Source organism: Salvelinus namaycush, unplaced genomic scaffold, assembly GCF_016432855.1.
Source record: "Salvelinus namaycush isolate Seneca unplaced genomic scaffold, SaNama_1.0 Scaffold343, whole genome shotgun sequence".
Lineage (NCBI taxonomy): Eukaryota > Metazoa > Chordata > Actinopteri > Salmoniformes > Salmonidae > Salvelinus > Salvelinus namaycush.
Genome location: NW_024060375.1, coordinates 61151 through 79119, shown reverse-complemented (window position 1 = coordinate 79119; position 17969 = coordinate 61151). Strand labels below are relative to the sequence as shown.

Genomic DNA, 17969 nt, shown 5'->3' with positions numbered 1-17969 from the left:
CTCTGTCTGGACAATTGTTTCTTTATGATCTAGTCAGGTCATTACATTATTATATCCTGTGTAAAATAAATCCCTGGAACCTGATAGATTGTATAGTAGCTAACTCTCCCTTTCTTTCTCTAGTGCTCTGTCTGTTTGTCTGTCTGCCTGTCCCCACCCACTCTGCCCACTTCCTTGTTCCTAACCTGGCTTTGATAGCTATTGAGGGAAAACTGTAGAGGGGCAAGCAAGGTTAAATGCACAGGGCAGTAAACTTCAATCTGAACTGTTACTGAACTGGTGTGAACATGGAGGAGGTGAGGGCCCTGGCAGAGTGGTGCCTGGAAAATAACCTCTTCCTCAATGTCAACAAAACGAAGGAGCTGATCGTGGACTTCAGGAAACAGCAGAGGGAGCATGCCTCTATCCATATCGACTGGGCCGCAGTGGAGAAGGTGGAAAGCTTCAAGTTCCTCTGCGTACACATCACTGACAATCTGAAATGGTCCACCTACACAGACAGTGTTGTGAAAAAGGTGCAACAGCGCCTCTTCAACCGCAGGAGGCTGAAGAAATTTGTCTTGGCCCCTAAGACCCTCACAAACTTTTACAAATGCACAATTGAGAGCATCCTGTCGGGCTGTATCACCGCCTGGTATGGCAACTGCACCACCCGCAACCGCAGGGCTCTCCAGAGGGTGGTGCGGTCTGCCCAACACACACTGCCTGCCCTCCAGGACACCTACAGCACCCGATGTCACAGGAAGGCCAAAAAGATCATCAAGGACATCAACCACTGAGCCATGGCTGGTTCACCCCGCTATCATCCAGAAGGCGAGGTCAGTACAGGTGCATCAAAGCTGGGACCGAGAGACTGAAAAACAGCTTCTATCTCAAGGCCATCAAGACGGTTAAATAGCCATCACTAGCCGGCTACTCAACCCTGCACCTTAGAGGCTGCTGCTCCATATACATAGACATGGAATCACTGGTCACTTTAATAATGGAACACTAGTCACTTTAATAATGTTTACATACTGCTTTACTCATTTCGTATGTATATACTGTATTCAATTCTACCTTATTTTAGTCAATGCCACTCCAACTTTGCTCATCCTAATATTGATAGATTTCTTAATTCCATTATTTAACTTTTAGATTTGTGTGTATTGTTGTGAATTGTTAGATACTACTGCACTGTTGAAGCTAGGAACACAAGCATTTAGCTACACCCACAATAACATCTACTAAATATGGGTATGTGACCAATAAAAATGGATTTTGAAGACATTAAGTGAAGCTTGTTGTCGGGCAGAGCAAGTAGATAAAAGTCAGATGTTCTTTTGAGTGGTCAAAGGGCCTTTTATTCTCTGGTGTTTTCAGACGTCCCACATACAGTAGGCATAATCTCTCTCCTCTCTTTTTCGGTGTGTGTGTGTGTGTGCGTGCGTGTGAGAAAGAGAGAGAGAGAGCATGCACATGCTTGCGTTTGTGACGGATACAGATCAATGAAATCAAAATATTGTCACATGCATACAGTCTATTGTCAGGTGCCACTGCCAACAAGGCTTGACAGTAGCTAACATGCTCTAGCATGCTCCAGATAGGGCCTACGCTACTCTATGGTTGACCTCTGTACGCTACTCTATGGTTGACCTCTGTACGCTACTCTATGGTTGACCCCTGTACGCTACTCTATGGTTGACCTCTGTACGCTACTCTATGGTTGACCTCTGTACGCTACTCTATGGTTGACCTCTGTACTCTACTCTATGGTTGACCTCTGTACTCTACTCTATGGTTGACCTCTGTACGCTACTCTATGGTTGACCTCTGTACGCTACTCTATGGTTGACTTCTGTACGCTACTCTATGGTTGACCTCTGTACGCTACTCTATGGTTGACTTCTGTACGCTACTCTATGGTTGACCCCTGTACGCTACTCTATGGTTGACCTCTGTACGCTACTCTATGGTTGACCTCTGTACGCTACTCTATGGTTGACCTCTGTACGCTACTCTATGGTTGACCTCTGTACGCTACTCTATGGTTGACCCCTGTACGCTACTCTATGGTTGACCTCTGTACGCTACTCTATGGTTGACCTCTGTACGCTACTCTATGGTTGACCTCTGTACGCTACTCTATGGTTGACCTCTGTACGCTACTCTATGGTTGACCTCTGTACGCTACTCTATGGTTGACCTCTGTACGCTACTCTATGGTTGACCTCTGTACGCTACTCTATGGTTGACTTCTGTACGCTACTCTATGGTTGACCTCTGTACGCTACTCTATGGTTGACTTCTGTACGCTACTCTATGGTTGACCCCTGTACGCTACTCTATGGTTGACCTCTGTACGCTACTCTATGGTTGACCTCTGTACTCTACTCTATGGTTGACCTCTGTACTCTACTCTATGGTTGACCTCTGTACGCTACTCTATGGTTGACCTCTGTACGCTACTCTATGGTTGACCTCTGTACGCTACTCTATGGTTGACCTCTGTACTCTACTCTATGGTTGACCTCTGTACGCTACTCTATGGTTGACCTCTGTACGCTACTCTATGGTTGACCTCTGTACGCTACTCTATGGTTTACCTCTGTACGCTACTCTATGGTTGACCTCTGTACGCTTGTAACGCTCGTCCTCCTCCTCGTCTGAGGATGAGCAAGGATCGGACCAATATGCAGCGTAGTGTGAATACATCTTGATTTATTTGTGAAAGACGAACACGAACAAACACTTGATAAACTACAAAACAATAAACGACGTTAACAGACCTGAACTTGTGAACATATAACATGAACGCACGAACAGGAAGGAACACACAAATGAAATGAACGAAACGAACGAAACCAGTCCCGTGTGGCACAAACACTGACACAGGAACAATCACCCACAAACAAACAGTGAGAACAGCCTACCTTAATATGGTTCTCAATCAGAGGAAACATAAAACACATGCCCCTGATTGAGAACCATATCAGGCTAATTGAAAATGAATCCAACATAGAAACACATAACATAGAATGCCCACCCAGCTCACGTCCTGACCAACTAAACAAAGACAAAACAAAGGAAATAAGGTCAGGAACGTGACAACGCTACTCTATGGTTGACCTCTGTACGCTACTCTATGGTTGACCTCTGTACGCTACTCTATGGTTGACCTCTGTACGCTACTCTATGGTTGACCTCTGTACGCTACTCTATGGTTGACCTCTGTACGCTACTCTATGGTTGACCTCTGTACGCTACTCTATGGTTGACCTCTGTACGCTACTCTATGGTTGACCTCTGTATGCTACTCTATGGTTGACCCCTGTGTGTGTGAGAACGTGAGTATGAGTGTGTGTGTGTTTGTGGGTGACATAAGAAGTTATGATCTATTCTTTTCTAATCTGTCTTCAAGGTCTAGCCTGGTCACATACTATACAGATGGAATGTAGTAGTGTACTTTAATAGGCCTACCATTTGACAGAATTAGTCTGTAGCCGCCTCCCTTCACACTAGCACCTAACCCATTCATAGATGCTAACTGCTTTAGCGCCTATTGATGATATTATCTTCTGGTCGGGGGAGTTTTGTTAAGATCCCTAGACGCTCGATAGAACATATGGAACATATTTTTCCTATCAGCGAGAAATAATAATGATAATAATAATAAAGGTTAAATTACTACACACCTTTATAAGGTTAGGGTTATTTTATTAGTTTGTTAGCACAGTGTCCAAAGAAGGGCCAGATGTATACAGAATGGTGTCGTCTGCGTAGAGGTGGATCAGAGAATCACCATTACCAGACATCATTGATATATACAGAGAAAAGAGTCGGCCCGGAATTGAACCCTGTGGCACCCCCATAGAGACTGCCAGAGGTTTTATCGATGGCGATTAGGATATCGTTTAGGACCTTGAGCGTGGCTGAGGTGCACCCATGACCAGCTCAGAACCCAGATTGCATAGTGGAGAAGGTACGGTGAGATTCGAAATGGTCGGTGATCTTGGCTTTTGAAGATTTTAGAAAGGCAGGGCAGGATGGATATAGGTCTATAACAGTTGGGTCTAGAGTGCTTTCCAATCTTTGGGGATCTCAAACAACACGAAAGAGAGGTTGAACAGGCTAGTAATAGCGGTTGCAACAATTTCGGCAGATCATTTTAGAAAGAGAGGGTCCAGATTGTCTAGCCCAGCTGATGTCTAGAGATCCAGATTTTGCAGCTCTTTCAGAACATCAGCTGTCTGGATTTGGGTGTAGGAGAAGGGGGGCCTTGGGCAAGTTGCTGCAGGGGGTGCTGAGATATTGGCCGGGGTAGAGGTAGCCAGGTGGAAAGCATGGCCAGCCGTAGAAAAATGCTTACTGAAGTGATCGATTATCGTAGATTTATCGGTGGTGACAATGTTTCCTATCCTCAGTGCAGTGGGCAGCTGGGAGGAGGTGCTCTTATTCTCTATGGACTTTACAGTGTCCCAAAACATAGTGTTTCCACACAACCATATCTCCATGTCAGCCACCTATGCTAATTAGTTATCTAGCGTGTCTTCCTAACAACTGTGTGTAAATGGAACTGTGGAGAAAGTGTAGTTCGTCAACTGGCACACACACAGCTTATGGATCTGTGCAGTAGGCTAAGTGTATCGTTTTTATTTGAAATATTATTTCTCACTGATATGAAAGATAAGGAGCATATGTTTTGAAAAACGTTTTGCAAGTGATGATTATTGATGCTTCTAAACGTTAAAGCACAGTGTCGGGAATTGTAGTTCACACACATCCAACAATGTGCGAAGCTAACTGATGAAAACCCCTACAGATAATACGGGTTTTCAAGAGCTATAGCACCCTCCAGCTGTGAGGAGAGGGATGTCATCATGTTCGATGCGTTCAAGTGGAATGTGACACCGGTAGCGATCCGCGTGGATTTTGGACACACTCACACCCGGCTTTCTCTACAACATTTCAACGTCATGAAATCTACTCGAATCCGATTCTGTGTTATAGTACTGCACTCTTATTATTTTTTCGCCATAACTTGGAGGCTTCTCTGAGACAGTGTAAGCTAAACGCTGATGCTGAACGAACCAAGAAAACGAAACATAGCATTCTGCCGGCGCTACTTTTCTTTCATCCATAGGCTACATTTGCTTCAGAAGTTTTCTCCCCAAATGTAAGCGACGGCGAAGGTATTTTTGTACGTTTCTTTGGTTGTTCATGCACTTTTACTTTTTGTGCTATTTAGTATTTTTCTCTACAAAACAGACCAACAGTTCCATGGACAATATTTTAGAAAAGCGGGTGGTCTCCATTACGGAATACAATTGGCGACTGAATGAATTGAGGCCACACACAGAAAGGGAACAGTTGATTCGGCACTACGAACTGAAATAATTCGGATTCTTTGCCGCTATTCACGTGGTAAGTGTCATCACAGTTCATTGCGTATCGACTGCCTACAATTGGAAACATTGTGTCAATGTAATAAATAAATACTGATTATTATGTAGCATATATGTGTTACACCCCTACCTCATTTGCACACACTGTATGTAGACTTTCTACTGTATTATTGACTGTATGTTTGTTTATTCCATGTGTAACTCTGTGTTGTTGTATGTGTCAAACTGCTTTGCTTTATCTTGGCCAGGTCGCAGTTGTAAATGAGAACTTGTTCTCAACTAGCCTACCTGGTTTAATAAAGGTGAAATAAAATAAATAGCTCACTGACCGACATTTTGACAGGTTACTTTGTGCACGAGAGTGCCCCGGGATCTGGATTAGTAGAATGTGATGTGACATTCTGATTCCATTTCTCTCCCTCCTTAAATCCAGATGCAAAATCGAAGCCGTGTGTCTAGAGGCAGGGTTTAATAAGCTTTTTTATACAAAGCAGATTGTGATCCGATTACATTCAAGCTTTCTTAACGTTAAACTGAACCAAACACTTAGGCCTAATGGCTTGCTGTCTTCAAGGTATATTTGGTCAGTTTTTCATGCAGTGGCTGGTGGACTGGGAGTCTTCTTCTTGAGGGCCACGATGGACTATAAATGAAGCAATCGAGAAGGCACATGATCTGCCTGGAAACATACTCCATAACAAATTCCCTATTAGTTTGTATCACAATGACACCTTCCTTTTATTTCCATTATATGAGCAGTGAGGTAATGGATCTTAACCCGCTGCATAGCCTAACACATGTTGGTTAACTTTGTTCCTTTCATGTCTCCAGATGTGCAAGCTTTCCACATTGCTGGCTATGTTTGACCAGAAGCATAGGCCACCATCCCAGACTTTAATAGCAGAGATACTGAGGCCACCTGGACTATTTACACCCCTCCCCCTTTGTTTGTACACTGCTGCTACTCGCTGTTTATTATCTATGCATAGTCACTTTACCCCTACCTACATGTACAAATTACCTCAACTAACTCCTTATTCTTATTTTATTGTTACTTCTTATTTTATTTTTTTACTTGAGTTTATTTAGTAAATGTTTTCTTAACCAACAATGCAGTTCAAGAATTAGAGTTAAGGGCTTGTAAGTAAGCATTTCACGGTAAGGTCTACCTACACCTGTTGAATTCGTCACATGTGACAAATAACATTTTATTTTGATTTGCTCTTAGCTGTTCTCAACTACACACACACACACACACACACATCGTTTCTATCTGATACACTGGCACTTTGAGATCCAATATTCAAGGCCACATTAAATGCACTAGTTCAAACATAGTCATGTGTGTCATAATCATGCCCTATTGGTACCATGCCAGACGTTCATGCTTTGCTATTGAGGCTGCTCTCAACTACTCAACCACACACACACAGGTCTGTGGTGGTATTTCCATCTGATACGGTGGCACATCCAATATTCAAGGCCACATTAAGTTCAAACAATCATGTGTGTCATAATCCTAATCATGCCCTATTGACCATTGTGCTGCTGAGTGTGGCACAAACCAGCTGTGTGAAACACGTGTCACATAGGTGCCCATACTAAATCCCCCTGGTGTCTGAAAGTGAAAGCAGCCTATACTCTACTGCTGCTGTGACAATGGGTCTTGGTGTGTGTGTGCGCGTGCGTGTGTGCGCGTGTCAGTCAGTCAGGATCAACCGGGGCCATGCCATCCATGCGTGATTTATAATCCCTGTGTTTTAACAGATTGCATCCGAGCAGCTCAATAATTGTGCCATCCCATTCCCTGCAGCAGACAGAGATGAAGGGTTGTATAACCAACCATACAGCTGAGCATTAGGACTGGGGTTATATATTGTTCTTGGACATAGTTCGTTGATCCCACTGTGATTTAGTGCGGAGAGACTTTTGAGGGACACATGGGTCCATTGCTTTCCTACTCATTTCACAATCTCTGGGAAAAGCGACTGGCCTTATTACGGTCTCTTGCATTTTCTTATCCTCTTAATGCATGAGTGATTTCTTCTTCTCTGCTCTTCTGCACGTGTGTTTTGGCCTGAACGCCTGGAGAGCTTGGTCGTGTTCCCCTGCTCAGACGTTGCGTGCATCAACCAATGGTTGCGTGTCACATCATCGACTGTGCCGTTGGGCACCAGATTGCTATAGCATATGATGTGGTAAACTGATGCCTATCCAGGCATTGTTAGATCTGGTATGCTTCAGCAACACCTGGGCAGAGGAACGCTCCCCTCATCTCTCTCTAGCTCCTCATCCCTCTATCTTTCACCCCTAACCTCACTCTCTCTCACCCCTAACCTCACTCTCTCGCTCACCCCTAACCTCACTCTCTCGCTCACCCCTAACCTCACTCTCTCGCTCACCCCTAACCTCACTCTCTCGCTCACCCCTAACCTCACTCACCCATAACCCCCCCTCTCTCCTAACCCCTCTCCCCTAACCTCTCTCTCTCTCTCTCTCTCTCTCCCCTAAACTCTTCTCTCTCTCTCTCTCCCCTAACCTCATCTCTCTCTCTCCTAACCCCTCTCCCTAACCTCTTCTCTCTCTCTTTCACCTCTAACTCTCGCTGCTCCTATTTATGGCAGCGAGTATCACTCACTATAATTAGGTGGTTCATGTTGTGTCTGTATGTCCAGTCCAATCCTGCTAATGCAAATGTGTTAGGCTAGATTTGTTTGTCCTATCCTATTCTAACTTGCCTACAGCTGCGGCATAGACATGGCTAATGGACTGATGAAAATAAGAGGATCCACTCTTGCAGTCACTTCTCTCTATTCTTACATGCAGTAATTATGAAGCATGTTTTACTAGTTGAAGGTCTACTGCCTACGTAACCAACACTTACTGGGCCTTTACAGTTCATATCTATTTCTGCAGTCAATCAGGCACTACATCTCTCCATTTTGTCTAATAACATCAATATCCCGTTCCTCTTTTTCACCAGTTGTGCAACATGCTGAGAGGCAGTTTCATCATTCAAAGAATTGAAGCAAGGCAACCCCTCCAGATGACTAACATTTATACTAGGGATGAATGAATTATTCAACTAAAGTTTTTTCTACAGTTGAAGTCTACAGTTGAAGTTTTTTTTTTAATCAAATGAGTTCACATCATCTGTCTAATCTCACAAGCATTCACATTTGAAATATATATGCATGATTTGTTGATAGTTTATAGTTGATATCCTGAGGCACACCAGCTAGCGTTAGCCATGGCAGAAAGACATGGAGACTCCTCCTTTCAGCAAGTCCAGATTAACTGCCTGCCTCACTATAGTGTGACTGAGTCTCCTGCTAGAATGAGGCATGCTGGGGCTCTGAGCTCAGCTCCATTCTTTGGCCTCTCCTTTGTAAATAAAGCTTTTGTTTTTTTGGGGCAATGGGCATCCCACTTTCTGTCTTTCTACCCAATCACAGCTACAGACAGCAGCTTCAAATATTGCTCAACACACAGCTAACTGCTTGAACAGGAGGGAGAACCCTTTTCCTCTAGTTGTTGGGAAATGTAGGCCCAGTGTCCTAGTAGTTGGCTGCTGGCAGCAGAACACTGTCAGAGGGTGCAATTAGAATGAGCAGGTATAATTTCTAGTTGACCTCTTCCCCCCACTTGTATATGACAGATTCATCGCAACATTTATTCCATGGCAAACAAGGTAGAGGGACAAGTGGGGGACACAAAGTGATTATTAATCATAGCAGAATGAGCAGTTTAACTGTAAGACTCTACACAGCCACAGATAAAGGAACACACCATCCCACCACCTTTCCTCAGAAAGTGTTCCTCTGTGTGTGACTGAGGCAGTCAGCAGAAGCAGGCCTCTGAGTTGATCCCATAATGCCTCCACTCCCGTTGTTCTCTCCTTTGTTCAGTTAGTTTCAGGGGAGCTTTTAAGAAAGAGTTGCATTACTTTGGAGACGTGCCCTGAAATATAATGAGAGAGAGAGAGCAGACCAGAGTTCCTGTGGAAAGTGTGACACCTCGGAATGAGCTGGCGGAGAAAACCCCATTAAAGAAACTAGGTATGGTCATTTGTCATTCAGCTAGCTATTAATAGTCAGGCAGGCTAATGGTGTCTAGTTGAATGCGTCGTTTTTCTGGTGATATAAGTAGGCTACTTTGTCATCAGGTCAGACCTGTGTCCCTGTTGAGGTTGTTTTTCCTCATATCAGGTCTGCGTCCCAAATGGCACCCTATTCCCTATATAATGCCCATAGTGCTCTGGTCAAAAGTAGTGCACTATATAGGGAATAGAGTGCTATTTGGAACACTGCCCAGGTGCTAGTAGGAAAAGCAGTTGATTGTTTGAGTGTCTGACTATGGGTCAGCATGTGTTTGTTTGTTTCCAATGAGGGTCAGTGGAATACATGATTGGATTTAGGCCTACTCTAGACGTGACAGTACATTGAGTAGATTGTGCTGACCTCAGGTGGTGCTGTAGTCCTGGTAGAGGGAGGTCATTACACTGAAAGGCTGTTATGTTCGTAGTCTGGTTCAGACAGAGACCTCTGGTATGTATGCAGATCATTTACCATGTGAATGTCTTCCAAGTTCTTTTATTTTGTTATTGGTTTGTTGGGATCCCCATTAGCCTACGTCAATGGTGACAGCTAGTCTTGCTGGTGTCCGACATATAAGGAAAAATACATCACTGACAAAATACCTTACAATTTCGTTAATCAAGATAACTTGTGTTTATTACTGGAATGGTCTCAGGGAAGCCTTGTTCTAGATGTGCTGGTGTTTATTACTGGAATGGTCTCAGGGAAGCCTTGTTCTAGATGTGCTGGTGTTTATTACTGGAATGGTCTCAGGGAAGCCTTGTTCTAGATGTGCTGGTGTTTATTACTGGAATGGTCTCAGGGAAGCCTTGTTCTAGATGTGCTGGTGTTTATTACTGGAATGGTCTCAGGGAAGCCTTGTTCTAGATGTACTGGTGTTTATTACTGGAATGGTCTTAGGGAAGCCTTGTTCTAGATGTGCTTTTATATTCAGCCAACTTCTCTGACTATGGTTCTATCAGATATGGGACCAGTAAGGTCTCGGAGTGCATTGAAAATGTTGAGAGGATCATTTTAGGAACTCATTATTTTCTATCGTTCTAGTTGCCAGTGTCTGTCTCATTTGAGGACCGGTTGACATTTAGTCATGTAAGACAAACACAAGTGGTATCAGAAGAGGTCAATAACGTTGCCACAATGTGTTGTGTGTTCTAATCAAATGTATTTATAAATCCCTTTTTACATCAGCTGATGTCACAAAGTGCTGTACAGAAACCCAGCCTAAAACCCCAAACAGCAATGCAGATGTAGAAGCACATGATGAAGCACGGTGGCTAGGAAAAACTCCCTAGAAAGGCAGGAACCTAGGAAGAAACCTAGAGAGGAACCAGGCTATGGGGGGTGGCCAGTTCTCTTCTGGCTGTGCTGGGTAGAGATTATAACAGTACATGGCCATTAAGGCCAGATAGTTCTTCAAGACGTTCAAAGATGACCAGCAGGGTCAAAGAATAATCACAGTGGTTGTGACTGTTGAGCTGTTCTCTAGTGTGTCGTGAACCTTGTTTAGATAAAACACAATGCCCTCGTGACACTTTGGAGAGTTTCCCCTACAGTGAACTCAGGACCTGGTTGGCTGCAGGTAGTGTCCTGCATGGGTCAGTTTTTTTGGAGCTGCACCCGCCCCACGCCGGCCACATCAATTCCTAGCCCCACCCGATATCCGACATCGGGACAGATTTTTCCCCGCAACCTGACCCACATGCAATGAATTGTTCCTAGTTGATTTATGACCTGCCAAATAACATCAGTGTAATTGTTTTTATTACTCCAGAGTAGTATGTTATTATTCCCTTCCCTGAATGAATGAATTTGTCTGCATGTCTATTCAACATTTGGATAAAAGGAAACCGGCAGTATCCTGTATAACTGACACAATCAGATTCATTCAGAATCACTAGGAGACTTTGCAGCATGACTTAAAGCAACACCTGACAGTGTCCTCAAGGTAACTCCTCCATGAAATAGCCTGCTGGGTCTTTGAGTCCACAGCAGGGTTGGGCTCAAATTAAATTAATTCAGGAATTAAACTGAAATTACAATTCAATGATTGAGAAAGGGGCATCTAATTGTAATTACCTCGATAAGTTGAAAAGGAGAAGCTATTTATGTGGAAAGTTTTTAAATGTGTGTTTTTAAAAATTCAAATCACTGAAATGACTGCCTTAAATTAGAATTGAGCCCAACGCTGGTCCACAGTGCAATGAATGAATTGAGAGGGTTGAAAGGGAATATCTTTTGTGATCACGAGTCCTTTCTGAGAAGCTCTGTCTATGGATTTGTATTGATGTTATGGCTAGGGAGTGTCTGGCATGGGGGCAGGGTGTAACCACTCAGCAGCAGATGGGAGATGGTTATCATATGACTCCTTAAGGTCATAACACACAATACAACCCCTGGGAATCCTTTGTCTCCCGGACCTTCATTTTAGGGTTGTCACCATACCAGTAACACCATACTCACAAGTATTGTGGCAAGGAAACAAAGCTTGAAGCGGATTTAATTTCTTGAGAAAACTGTCCTAATGTTAGAAACAAACAGCATGATGTTGTCACATTTGTTTATTTTGCAAGCTATAGCATCCACAAGTTTACATAAAGTAGGGTTTTATCAGACCATAGAGTTTAGTCTAATCCGTGTTTTCTTTTTTGCCATGGAAAATCTGGTATCGTAGTATAGCGATACTGGTATTGTGACAACGCTACTTCATTTCACCTTTAGATGTATCTCTGTGATGTTTGCTGTGTCTACATCAGCCGTCTGTCTGGACTAGATCACTCCATGCGTAGGCACTGTCATAGAAATAGAATCTCATTCTCCTTCTGTTGGCACGGTTACATTTTCTGTGTTGTCTTGTCAATGTTTTACTAGCCACTGTCTGCTGCTCTCAGAATGTATATCCTCCTCCAGTCATGTTGGTGTGTCATGGTGTGAGCAGCATTCTGTCATGGGTCATAGCCCAGGAACCTTATGGGTGAGGGTTTAGACACTTCTGTGTTCTAGTTCAATCACCGTCATTGACTGGTTGAGCTAAAAAGTGCATGATTATTCAGCTGCTGTATCTAGTTATGTTTTATAGTCTTTTACACCACATGAAAGGGTAGGCTGGGCATGGTGCGAAGCCCTGGGTTGGCGTGGTGCGAAGCCCTGGGTTGGCGTGGTGCGAAGCCCTGGGTTGGCGTGGTGCGATGCCCTGGGTTGGCGTGGTGCAAAGCCCTGGGCAAATACTTGAAATTTAAAAAGAAATACTTTATCTGTGTCTATTAGAGCTTTCCTGACTTAATGAACCAATAGAAAAAGTCCCAAAACTGCAAACCCCGCCCAGGTCTTAACTTTAGGTTTAAATGGTGATTGGGCTTGGGTTTACATTCGAGGTCGACCGATTATGATTTTTCAATGCCGATACCGATTATTGGAGGACCAAAAAAAAGCCGATACCGATTTAATTGGACGATTTTTTTGTTGTTGTTGATTTAAAAAAAAAAAGTTATTTTAATTTATTGATTTATTTGTAATAATGACAATTACAACAATACTGAATCAACACTTTTTAAAAAACTTAATATAATGCATCAATAAAATCAATTTAGCCTGAAATAAACAATGAAACCTGTTCAATTTGGTTTAAATAATGCAAAAACAAAGTGTTGGAGAAGAAAGTAAAAGTGCAATATGTGCCATGTAAAAAAGCTAATGTTTAAGTTCCTTGCTCAGAACATATGCGCAGGATAACATGACCTTCTCCCATTCCTCCTCTGGATCATCCAGATGGTCATTGGCAAACTTCAGACGGGCCTGGACATGCGCTGGCTTGAGCAGGGGGACCTTGCGTGCGCTGCAGGATTTTAATCCATGACGGCGTAGTGTGTTACTAATGGTTTTCTTTGAGACTGTGGTCCCAGCTCTCTTCAGGTCATTGACCAGGTCCTGCCGTGTAGTTCTGGGCTGATCCCTCACCTTCCTCATGATCATTGATGCCCCACGAGGTGAGATCTTGCATGGAGCCCCAGACTGAGGGTGATTGACCGTCATCTTGAACTTCTTCCATTTTCTAATAATTGCGCCAACAGTTGTTGCCTTCTCACCAAGTTGCTTGCCTATTGTCCTGTAGCCCATCCCAGCCTTGTGCAGGTCTACAATTTTATCCCTGATGTCCTTACACAGCTCTCTGGTCTTGGCCATTGTGGAGAGGTTGGAGTCTGTTTGATTGAGTGTGTGGACAGGTGTCTTTTATACAGGTAACGAGTTCAAACAGGTGCAGTTAATACAGGTAATGAGTGGAGAACAGGAGGGCTTCTTAAAGAAAAACTAACAGGTCTGTGCGAGCTGGAATTCTTACTGGTTGGTAGGTGATCAAATACTTATGTCATGCAATAAAATGCAAATTATTTACTTAAAAATCATACAATGTGATTTTTGTTTTAGATTCCGTCTCTCACAGTTGCAGTGTACCTATGATAAAAATGACAGACCTCACATGCTTTGTAAGTAGGAAAACCTGCAAAATCGGCAGTGTATCAAATACTTGTTCTCCCCACTGTACCTTTGACTATTGGATGTTCTTATAGGCACTTTAGTATTGCCAGTGTAACGGTATAGCTTCCGTCCCTCGCCCCGAACCCGGAACACTTCAACAACAGCCACCCTCGAAGCATCGTTACCCATCGCTCCACAAAAGCCACGGCCCTTGCAGAGCAAGGGGAACAACTACTTCAAGGTCTCAGAGCGAGTGACGTCACCGATTGAAACGCTATTAGCGCACCCCGCTAACTAGCTAGCCATTTCACATCTGTTACACCAGCCTAATCTCGGGAGTTGATAGGCTTGAAGTCATAAACAGCTCAATGCTTGAAGCACAGCGAAGAGCTGCTGGCAAATGCACGAAAGTGCTGTTTGAATGAATGCTTACGAGCCTGCTGCTGCCTACCAGTCAGCAGTCAGACTGCTCTGTCCAATATCAAATCATAGACTTAATTATAACATAACACACAGAAATACGAGCCTTAGGTCATTAATATGGTCAAATCCGGGAACTATCATTTCGAAAACACAATGTTTATTCTTTCAGTGAAATACGGAACCGTTCCGTATTTTATCTAACGGGTGGCGTCCATAAGTCTAAATATTCCTGTTACATTGCACAACCTTCAATGTTGTCATAATTACGTAAAATTCTGGCAAATTAGTTCGCAAACGAGCCAGGCGGCCCAAACTGTTGCATATACCCTGACTCTGCGTGCAATGAATGCAAGAGAAGTGACACAATTTCCCTAGTTTAATATTGCCTGCTAACCTGGATTTCTTTTAACTAAATATGCAGGTTTGAAAAAATATATACATCTGTGTATTGATTTTAAGAAAGGCATTGATGTTTATGGTTAGGTACATTCGTGCAACGATTGTGCTTTTTTCGCAAATGTGCTTTTGTTAAATCATCCCCCGTTTGGCGAAGTTGGCTGTCTTTGTTATGAAGAAATAGTATTCACACCGTTCGCAACGAGCCAGGCGGCCCAAACTGCTGCATATACCCTGACTCTGTTGCACAGAACGCAAGAGAAGTGAACTCAATTTCCCTAGTTAAAAGAAATTCATGTTAGCAGGCCATATCAACTAAATATGCAGGTTTAAAAATATATACTTGTGTATTGATTTTAAGAAAGGCGTTGATGTTTATGGTTAGGTACACATTGGTGCAACGACAGTGCTTTTTTTTGCGAATGCGCTTGTTAAATCACCCGTTTGGCGAAGTAGGCTATGATTCAATGATAAATTAACAGGCACCGCATCGATTATATGCAACGCAGGACAAGCTAGATAAACTAGTAATATCATCAACCATGTGTAGTTAACTAATGATTATGTTAAGATTGATTGTTTTTTATAAGATACGTTTAATGCTAGCTAGCACCTTACCTTGGCTCCTTGCTGCACTCACATAACAGGTAGTCCGCCTGCCATGCAGTCTCCTCGTGGAGTGCATTGTAATCGGCCATGATCGGTGTCCAAAATGCCGATTACGATTGTTATGAAAACTTGAAATTGGCCCTAATTAATCGGCCATTCCGATTAATCGGTCGACCTCTAGTTTACATCCCAAATAGTACCATGCCCTGGTCATAAGTAGTGCACTATGTAGGGAGTGAGGTGGTACCATGCCCTGGTCATAAGTAGCGCACTATGTAGGGAGTGAGGTGGTACCATGCCCTGGTCATAAGTAGTGCACTATGTAGGGAGTGAGGTGGTTCCATGCCCTGGTCATAAGTAGTGCACTATGTAGGGAATGAGGTGTCATTTAGGATGCATGCTTGCCCCATCAGGATTAGAATGGACTGGGCCAGATAATCTGTTGTTTTGTTTACTCTGTAATGTAAAGATATTGGACCCTTTTTTGTTTTCACTATTTAGACACAGCGATGTGGATCTTGAGCAATGGCCTCAGGTGATGTGTCTGCCATCATTAGGAACCTCTTTATTTAGCCATATGAAAAGTACCAGGATTTAACTGAACTGGCAAAGGGAAGGCAAAAATGGCCCATGATTATGTCTACTTTACAAAATGTATATTATAAGCTTCATTAGTGTTACATAGTAGTAACAATTAAATGGAAACACGTAATATATGCTTGCTTGTCTTCCATTGGAAAGCACCCTCTATTATAATAATAATTACCTGTGGATGGCATTTACTTTACAGATGAATGTCTATTTTTAGCTGCTGAGGCCACATATATAAACAGAGGACTGAGTCACTCTGGAGTCTGTGTGCTGTGGGTTGTTTTCATAAGATGAGAAGATGAAACATTGTGGATTATGAGACGATGAATGAATGGATGATGAACTTCCCCTCGTCCCACTCAGTTTAGACCTCTCCTGTTCTCAAAACAACACGTAGGTATGGTGTGCCTGTGTCAGAAAGCAAATAAGAATATCTCATGTGCCGTTCTTCCTCCATATACTGAAACATTTACCTGTCAGCTGTCCGCTGGGCCTAATGCAGTACATGCAGCTTTGTCAGCAGCAGCTATAGGTATTAGAATGTGATGCTGCCTTGGAGGAGACCCAGGAGTCATTATGACCTGACACATGACATGGGCCCTGAACCTCACCTGTTATCTCAGGTGTTTAGAGGGGAATGTTCCAGAGTCAGTGGGGTATCGGAGTGACTGAGGCCTGTCTCTTCTTGGGTTTCAGTTCTACCGCTGATATCTCAAAAACTTCAGGCCAGAGTTCAGCATAGGGAACAGGTTACAGACATCGGCTATATCCCAAATGGCACCCTGTTCCCTATGTAGTGCACTACTTTTGACCAGTGCCCTATATAGGGAATAGGGTGCCATTTGGGACACATCCCTAGTTACTCACCAGCAGCACTACATGTCACCTCTCTCACTAGGTGTCACTCTTGTGTTTAGTGATGCACCGAAATTACATTTTTGGCCGATATCTCATATTTTCCTTGCCAAAAAAACCGATACCGATAACTGATATTGAAAAATTTTGCGGCCTTTTAAGCATGCTAGTACAGTTAAATAGTTAACACACACACATGAACGCAGCGGTCTAAGGCACAGCATCTCAGTGCAAGAGGTGTCACTACAGTCCCTGGTTCGAATCCGGGCTCTATCACATCCGGCCGTGATTGGGAATCTCAGAGAGCGGCAGCACAATTGGCCCAGCGTTGTCTGGGTTTGGCCGGGGTAGACCGTCATTGTAAATAATAATTTGTTCTTAACTGACTTGCCTAGTTAAATAAAGGTTACACACACCACACTGACCCCCCCCCCCCCCCCCAAAAAAAGTTTTTCATTTACGTATGTCTCCGTTACCAGTAAAACAATCAAAAGCTATTTATTTCACTTACTTGCTGTGTTTCGTTGTTCATTTCTTCAGTCGTTTCATTCTCAACCAGGATTTCTATGGAATGTCGTTTGGGTCTTTGCGTGTCAATAAAGATACGTGTCAAATAACACTATTTGACGTGTCATAACCAATCAGGATCTGAATATGACTGCACGTCACATAATAATTTAATGCGTTCATACATTTTTTTACGTAGTTATTACACATAGATTACACTCTCACTCGTATTTCATATGTCACAACGATTCATCAATACGTATGCTATGATGCTGGTAAAGTTGTCTCGCGCACCTACAGTGCTGGTCATAAATACATTTTTAAAAAGCTAGCTAGCTCATGAATGTAAACAATGTTCTTCCACAAAAACATGGCAAAACGACATCTGTTTCAGTAGCTATAGTTAGCTAGTTAACTATATAGCTTGGTGTCATCTAAAACAACCATAATTTATAAGACAGTTCTTATTTGATTAATGGTGGTCGGACCCATCTATGTGAAGCTAGCCACAATAAGGATTAGCCACAATAGTGGACTTTGCGGTTAGCTATCAAAATAAAAGTATAGCATAATTCTACTGTTTTTATTCATTTGCATCACTGTCAATGTCATACTTTTATTTTGAAGGCAATGC

The 17969-nt window shown here is 43.0% G+C and overlaps 1 long non-coding RNA gene across 1 annotated transcript in view; it reads left to right on the top strand.

Annotated features, from left to right (window-relative positions):
* The first annotated feature begins 4914 nt into the window (after window positions 1-4914).
* LOC120040348 overlaps window positions 4915-17969 on the top strand; it is a 47544-nt gene continuing 34489 nt past the window's right edge. Inside the window, exon 1 of the long non-coding RNA XR_005475624.1 lies at window positions 4915-5403. This is a non-coding gene — a long non-coding RNA (uncharacterized LOC120040348). The remainder of the gene's footprint in view (window positions 5404-17969) is intronic.